Genomic DNA, 5,000 nt, shown 5'->3' with positions numbered 1-5,000 from the left:
CCCAGAGTGTGTACAGAGTGTAATTTATTTTCTCAGCATTTCTTAAATGTTCTTAAATACAGTTTCATCTTTGAACTAAAAATCAGCTTGAAACCATGGCTTTCACTCGAACCGAAACCGAAACAACCTCCAAAGAAAGGAAGTCAAGCGCTCATCAGCCCGGTGGCCTAATGGATAAGGCACTGGCCTTCTAAGCCAGGGATTGTGGGTTCGAGTCCCATCTGAGGTGCTCTCCAGCAGAGTGGCGCAGCGAGGCGTGCTGGGCCCATAACCCAGAGGTCGATGGATCGAAACCATCCTCTGCTATGTGTTTTGGATGGCGGATTCTCTGAACTGTGTCCAAAACAGGCGACAGTCAGGACCTGATGCCCCAAAACGCAGCCAAGTCACCCTGCAGTACAGGCGCCGAGTGAGTCAGTCGGGTACTATAACTGCCCCGATCACCAAGGGCGGCTCCCTATCTGTACATAGCCTAGCACAGGGGTCTCCAACTCCAGTCCTGGAGAGCTACTTTTCTTTAGATTTTAGGTGCATCCTTGTTCTGACACACCTGAATCAAATGAATGGCTTGTTATCAGGCCTTTGCCAAACTCGATGCCATGCTGAAGAGGTAATTCAAACCTTTGATTCAGCTGTGTTTGAGCACGTCACACGTGCTCCTGCTACTCCCCTCTTTTAATGGAATTAGATTCAGTGATTCAAATCGTTGGTACTCTCTGGTCTTCATGTGGTTTCACAAGTCCTACCAGACAACATAAACACCCCCAAATAAAGTGAAGCAATAAGCACAGGGTGTTGGCTGTTCAGAGTTCTGGACACTGAGTTGCCCAGAGTGTGTACAGAGTGTAATTTATTTTCTCAGCATTTCTTAAATGTTCTTAAATACAGTTTCATCTTTGAACTAAAAATCAGCTTGAAACCATGGCTTTCACTCGAACCGCCCGAAACAACCTCCAAAGAAAGGAAGTCAAGCGCTCATCAGCCCCGTGGCCTAATGGATAAGGCACTGGCCTTCTAAGCCAGGGATTGTGGGTTCGAGTCCCATCTGAGGTGCTCTCCAGCAGAGTGGCGCAGCGAAAGCGTGCTGGGCCCATAACCCAGAGGTCGATGGATCGAAACCATCCTCTGCTATGTGTTTTGGATGGCGGATTCTCTGAACTGTGTCCAAAAACAGACGACAGTCAGGACCTGATGCCCCAAAAACGCAGCCAAGTCACCCTGCAGTACAGGCGCCGAGTGAGTCAGTCGGGTACTATAACTGCCCCGATCACCAAGGGCGGCTCCCTATCTGTACATAGCCTAGCACAGGGGTCTCCAACTCCAGTCCTGGAGAGCTACTTTTCTTTAGATTTTAGGTGCATCCTTGTTCTGACACACCTGAATCAAATGAATGGCTTGTTATCAGGCCTTTGCCAAACTCGATGCCATGCTGAAGAGGTAATTCAAACCTTTGATTCAGCTGTGTTTGAGCACGTCACACGTGCTCCTGCTACTCCCCTCTTTTAATGGAATTAGATTCAGTGATTCAAATCGTTGGTACTCTCTGGTCTTCATGTGGTTTCACAAGTCCTACCAGACAACATAAACACCCCAAATAAAGTGAAGCAATAAGCACAGGGTGTTGGCTGTTCAGAGTTCTGGACACTGAGTTGCCCAGAGTGTGTACAGAGTGTAATTTATTTTCTCAGCATTTCTTAAATGTTCTTAAATACAGTTTCATCTTTGAACTAAAAATCAGCTTGAAACCATGGCTTTCACTCGAACCGAAACAACCTCCAAAGAAAGGAAGTCAAGCTCATCAGCCCCGGTGGCCTAATGGATAAGGCACTGGCCTTCTAAGCCAGGGATTGTGGGTTCGAGTCCCATCTGAGGTGCTCTCCAGCAGAGTGGCGCAGCGGAAGCGTGCTGGGCCCATAACCCAGAGGTCGATGGATCGAAACCATCCTCTGCTATGTGTTTTGGATGGCGGATTCTCTGAACTGTGTCCAAAACAGGCGACAGTCAGGACCTGATGCCCCAAAACGCAGCCAAGTCACCCTGCAGTACAGGCGCCGAGTGAGTCAGTCGGGTACTATAACTGCCCCGATCACCAAGGGCGGCTCCCTATCTGTACATAGCCTAGCACAGGGTCTCCAACTCCAGTCCTGGAGAGCTACTTTTCTTTAGATTTTAGGTGCATCCTTGTTCTGACACACCTGAATCAAATGAATGGCTTGTTATCAGGCCTTTGCCAAACTCGATGCCATGCTGAAGAGGTAATTCAAACCTTTGATTCAGCTGTGTTTGAGCACGTCACACGTGCTCCTGCTACTCCCCTCTTTTAATGGAATTAGATTCAGTGATTCAAATCGTTGGTACTCTCTGGTCTTCATGTGGTTTCACAAGTCCTACCAGACAACATAAACACCCCAAATAAAGTGAAGCAATAAGCACAGGGTGTTGGCTGTTCAGAGTTCTGGACACTGAGTTGCCCAGAGTGTGTACAGAGTGTAATTTATTTTCTCAGCATTTCTTAAATGTTCTTAAATACAGTTTCATCTTTGAACTAAAAATCAGCTTGAAACCATGGCTTTCACTCGAACCGCCGAAACAACCTCCAAAGAAAGGAAGTCAAGCGCTCATCAGCCCCGGTGGCCTAATGGATAAGGCACTGGCCTTCTAAGCCAGGGATTGTGGGTTCGAGTCCCATCTGAGGTGCTCTCCAGCAGAGTGGCGCAGCGGAAGCGTGCTGGGCCCATAACCCAGAGGTCGATGGATCGAAACCATCCTCTGCTATGTGTTTTGGATGGCGGATTCTCTGAACTGTGTCCAAAACAGACGACAGTCAGGACCTGATGCCCCAAAACGCAGCCAAGTCACCCTGCAGTACAGGCGCCGAGTGAGTCAGTCGGGTACTATAACTGCCCCGATCACCAAGGGCGGCTCCCTATCTGTACATAGCCTAGCACAGGGGTCTCCAACTCCAGTCCTGGAGAGCTACTTTTCTTTAGCTTTTAGGTGCATCCTTGTTCTGACACACCTGAATCAAATGAATGGCTTGTTATCAGGCCTTTGCCAAACTCGATGCCATGCTGAAGAGGTAATTCAAACCTTTGATTCAGCTGTGTTTGAGCACGTCACACGTGCTCCTGCTACTCCCCCCTCTTTTAATGGAATTAGATTCAGTGATTCAAATCGTTGGTACTCTCTGGTCTTCATGTGGTTTCACAAGTCCTACCAGACAACATAAACACCCCAAATAAAGTGAAGCAATAAGCACAGGGTGTTGGCTGTTCAGAGTTCTGGACACTGAGTTGCCCAGAGTGTGTACAGAGTGTAATTTATTTTCTCAGCATTTCTTAAATGTTCTTAAATACAGTTTCATCTTTGAACTAAAAATCAGCTTGAAACCATGGCTTTCACTCGAACCGCCAAACAACCTCCAAAGAAAGGAAGTCAAGCGCTCATCAGCCCCGGTGGCCTAATGGATAAGGCACTGGCCTTCTAAGCCAGGGATTGTGGGTTCGAGTCCCATCTGAGGTGCTCTCCAGCAGAGTGGCGCAGCGGAAGGCGTGCTGGGCCCATAACCCAGAGGTCGATGGATCGAAACCATCCTCTGCTATGTGTTTTGGATGGCGGATTCTCTGAACTGTGTCCAAAAACAGGCGACAGTCAGGACCTGATGCCCCAAAACGCAGCCAAGTCACCCTGCAGTACAGGCGCCGAGTGAGTCAGTCGGGTACTATAACTGCCCCGATCACCAAGGGCGGCTCCCTATCTGTACATAGCCTAGCACAGGGGTCTCCAACTCCAGTCCTGGAGAGCTACTTTTCTTTAGATTTTAGGTGCATCCTTGTTCTGACACACCTGAATCAAATGAATGGCTTGTTATCAGGCCTTTGCCAAACTCGATGCCATGCTGAAGAGGTAATTCAAACCTTTGATTCAGCTGTGTTTGAGCACGTCACACGTGCTCCTGCTACTCCCCTCTTTTAATGGAATTAGATTCAGTGATTCAAATCGTTGGTACTCTCTGGTCTTCATGTGGTTTCACAAGTCCTACCAGACAACATAAACACCCCCAAATAAAGTGAAGCAATAAGCACAGGGTGTTGGCTGTTCAGAGTTCTGGACACTGAGTTGCCCAGAGTGTGTACAGAGTGTAATTTATTTTCTCAGCATTTCTTAAATGTTCTTAAATACAGTTTCATCTTTGAACTAAAAATCAGCTTGAAACCATGGCTTTCACTCGAACCATGAAACAACCTCCAAAGAAAGGAAGTCAAGCGCTCATCAGCCCCGGTGGCCTAATGGATAAGGCACTGGCCTTCTAAGCCAGGGATTGTGGGTTCGAGTCCCATCTGAGGTGCTCTCCAGCAGAGTGGCGCAGCGGAAGCGTGCTGGGCCCATAACCCAGAGGTCGATGGATCGAAACCATCCTCTGCTATGTGTTTTGGATGGCGGATTCTCTGAACTGTGTCCAAAACAGACGACAGTCAGGACCTGATGCCCCAAAAACGCAGCCAAGTCACCCTGCAGTACAGGCGCCGAGTGAGTCAGTCGGGTACTATAACTGCCCCGATCACCAAGGGCGGCTCCCTATCTGTACATAGCCTAGCACAGGGGTCTCCAACTCCAGTCCTGGAGAGCTACTTTTCTTTAGATTTTAGGTGCATCCTTGTTCTGACACACCTGAATCAAATGAATGGCTTGTTATCAGGCCTTTGCCAAACTCGATGCCATGCTGAAGAGGTAATTCAAACCTTTGATTCAGCTGTGTTTGAGCACGTCACACGTGCTCCTGCTACTCCCCTCTTTTAATGGAATTAGATTCAGTGATTCAAATCGTTGGTACTCTCTGGTCTTCATGTGGTTTCACAAGTCCTACCAGACAACATAAACACCCCAAATAAAGTGAAGCAATAAGCACAGGGTGTTGGCTGTTCAGAGTTCTGGACACTGAGTTGCCCAGAGTGTGTACAGAGTGTAATTTATTTTCTCAGCATTTCTTAAATGTTCTT

General features: G+C 47.9%; 1 protein-coding gene and 5 non-coding genes across 7 annotated transcripts in view; all 6 read left to right on the top strand.

Annotated features, from left to right (window-relative positions):
- The window catches only part of atp7b (ATPase copper transporting beta), an 83,802-nt gene that overhangs the window by 20,988 nt on the left and 57,814 nt on the right, over positions 1 to 5,000 (top strand). The window lies entirely within an intron of this gene.
- Positions 157 to 229, top strand: trnar-ucu. Its single transcript has one exon. It is a non-coding gene; the product is annotated as a tRNA-Arg (tRNA).
- Positions 1,802 to 1,874, top strand: trnar-ucu. The gene has a single exon. It is a non-coding gene; the product is annotated as a tRNA-Arg (tRNA).
- On the top strand, positions 2,625 to 2,697 carry trnar-ucu. The gene has a single exon. It is a non-coding gene; the product is annotated as a tRNA-Arg (tRNA).
- trnar-ucu lies at positions 3,450 to 3,522 on the top strand. Its single transcript has one exon. It is a non-coding gene; the product is annotated as a tRNA-Arg (tRNA).
- trnar-ucu lies at positions 4,276 to 4,348 on the top strand. The gene has a single exon. It is a non-coding gene; the product is annotated as a tRNA-Arg (tRNA).

Source organism: Oreochromis aureus, linkage group 23 (assembly GCF_013358895.1).
Source record: "Oreochromis aureus strain Israel breed Guangdong linkage group 23, ZZ_aureus, whole genome shotgun sequence".
Classification (NCBI taxonomy): domain Eukaryota; kingdom Metazoa; phylum Chordata; class Actinopteri; order Cichliformes; family Cichlidae; genus Oreochromis; species Oreochromis aureus.
Note: the sequence above shows the minus strand (reverse complement) of the source record. Positions and strands in the feature narration are given on the sequence as shown.